This window comes from Alexandromys fortis, unplaced genomic scaffold (genome assembly GCF_014885135.2).
Source record: "Alexandromys fortis isolate MF-2015 unplaced genomic scaffold, M_Fortis_MF-2015_v1.1 scaffold_98, whole genome shotgun sequence".
In the NCBI taxonomy this organism is placed as follows: Eukaryota; Metazoa; Chordata; class Mammalia; order Rodentia; family Cricetidae; genus Alexandromys; species Alexandromys fortis.
The window spans coordinates 1997078-1999924 of record NW_026068002.1 but is presented as its reverse complement, the minus strand read 5'-3'; positions in this window follow the sequence as shown (position 1 = coordinate 1999924).

Sequence of the window (2847 nt, the reverse complement as noted above, 5' to 3'; positions counted from 1 at the left end):
TGAAGTAATCAAAAAGAGGAAGAAAGGGGGCGATCGCAGATGTGACTGGAAATCTGACCTCCACAGGGAATCAGCTTTTAGAAAATCCTGGTCCACAGAAAGTTTACTCTTTTTCTGAGTTCAAGGGGAATGGCCTTGCAAATTAAAAATTTCCATTTGGGTGAGCTGACCAGTCCTGCAACTACCCAGGCCCAGAATCAGAGTTATGGAGTGCTCCACCCCCATATCCACCCCGTTTGTGATCTACTGGAGCATGTGAAGGGGCAGGTCCTGTAGACCCCAAGTTGCAGGATCTCCATGACACAGGGCAACAACAGGATAACCAAGAGGAGTCTCATTGTAGGCCCGACATCAATAGTGTGGCAGTAACCAGAGGCTTTGAGCCAGACCAATGACTCTTTGCAATGAACACTTGCAAGTAAAGATAAATGGACAAAAGGGGTTCACGGCATGACCCACTGTGTTACACTACAGTTTCCATGATGAGACGTTTTCCCCTTTTCTCTTACATTTTATTGGTGGGATTGCTGCAAGGGTAGAGGGAGGATACAAAGGGATGGGAATGATTGGAATAGTGATGCATGATGTGAAAGACAAAAAAGTTAATAAAAAGAGAGTTTACAAATTTCTAGTTTGTTTTAGTAATCCCAAATCACTGCTGAAACCCAGACAGGTGTGTGCTACGTGAACCCTTTACCAACCGACCCACTTCTCCAGCTCAGAAACAGTTTTGAAACGAAATCCTCCTATTTCTCTCTTGTGACATATGCGGGGCTCTGAGTTAGACTGTGACGGAGCAGAGTCCCGGATTCCCTGTGAAGGAGGATTTTGTTCCACCCGGCACCCAACTTTTTCTCAACCCCAAACTTTCTTATCCTCTTGGTATCCTCTAAATATAGCTTTCCCGATGCACTTTCTGTTTTCTAATCTGTGCTTAAGAAATTATGTTTAAGTCAGAGTTGAAATCTGGTCGACTAGAGCTTAGATCTTGCTCCTACATATGTTGTGTTTGACTTTCAGACTTAAAAAAAGTGAATGTTAGTACTTATGAATCAGTAGACTGTACATAAGAACCTAGATTTTAACACCTCTTGACACTGGGGCCAAATGGTAATACTGCGTAACAAAGGGCTAACTATGGTCCCTTTCAGGTAGGCTCATTTGGGTCTGTTTGGCAATCCTCACTCCTGTCCATTACTTGTCTGTCCCTGATAGGTATTTTATTTTCTGACTTACATATAAACTACTGGAGGCCTGGGATATAACAACTGTAATATAATTTTCTGGTTAGCGTGTGACTGAAACCCATTTCATGCTACTTGTCATTCATTATATGTAAAAATAGTTGACGAAATCTTAATATCTATGACTCTAGAAAGTCATGGAAAAGAGAGTTTAATTTTAAAGTTTAGATTTTGTGATTGCATGGACTTTTGTGTTGTTTATTTGCTTGTTCTTGCTGGACAATATTAGACTCATATAATAGCTAGTTCAGTTTGGGGCAATGACTATAAACAAAATAACGGTAATATACTAGCCACTGAACTTGTCATTAGCTTAATCATTGTAACTTTTTTATTTGTGACATAATGTGAGTGGCTGGAATGTATTACTTTAAAAAATGTCCTGGATTAGATCAGGGAGATACAAGTTGGAAAAGAAGAAGTCAAACTCTCAGTATTTGCTGATGAGAGGATAGTGTGCATAAGTGAACCAAAAAATTCTACCAGAGAACTTCTACAACTCATAAACACCACTAGTAATGTAGCAGAATACAAGATTAACCCAAAAAACTTCAATAGCCTTTCTTTATACAGATAACAAATGGGCTGAGAAAGAAATCAGAGAAACATCATTCTTCACAATAGTGACAAATACCATAAAATATCTTGGGGGTAACTCTAACAAGTGAAAGACCTGTATGACAAGAACTTTAAATATTTGAAAAAAGAAATTGAAGAAGACACTAGAAAATGGAAAGATCTCCCATGCTCTTGGGTAGGTAGAATTAACATAGTAAAAATAACAATCTTGCCAAAAGCAATCTACAGATTCAATGTAGTGCCCATCAAAATCCTAGAAAAATTCTTCACAGACCTTGAAAGAACAATCTTCAACTTAATATGGAATAATAAAAAATCCAGGATAGCCAAAGTAATTCTGTACAATAAAGGAACTTCTGGAAGCATCACAATCCCTGACTTTTAAGTCTACTACGGAGCTACAGTACTGAAAACAGCCTGGTATTGATTGGCATAAAACCAGACAGGAGAACTAACAGAACTGAATCAAAGACCGAGATATTAATCCACACACCTTCGAACACCTTATTTTTGACAAAGAAGCAAAAAATATCAAATGGAAAAAAGAAAGCATATTTATCAAATTGTACTGGCATAACTGGATATTAACACGTAGAAGAATGCAAATAGATCCATATCTATAACCATGCACAGAACTTAAGTCCAAAGGGATCAAAGAACTCAACATAAAGGCAACCACATTGAATCTTATAGATGAAAAAGTGGAAAGTTCACTTAAATACATTGGTACAGGAGACCACTTCCTAAATATAACCCTAGCAGCATAGACACTAAGAGCAACAATTAATAAATGGGATCTCCTGAAGCTTCTGTAAAGCATAGGACCCAGTCAACAAGACAAAATAGCAGCCTACAAAATGGGAAAAGATTTTTACCAACCCCACAAGTGACAGAGGTGTGATCTCCAAAATATATAAATAAATAAGGAAACACGACATCAAAATAGCAAACAATCTAATAAAAAATGGGGTACAGATCTAAACAGAGAACTCTTAATAGAGGAATCTAAAATGGCTGATAGACA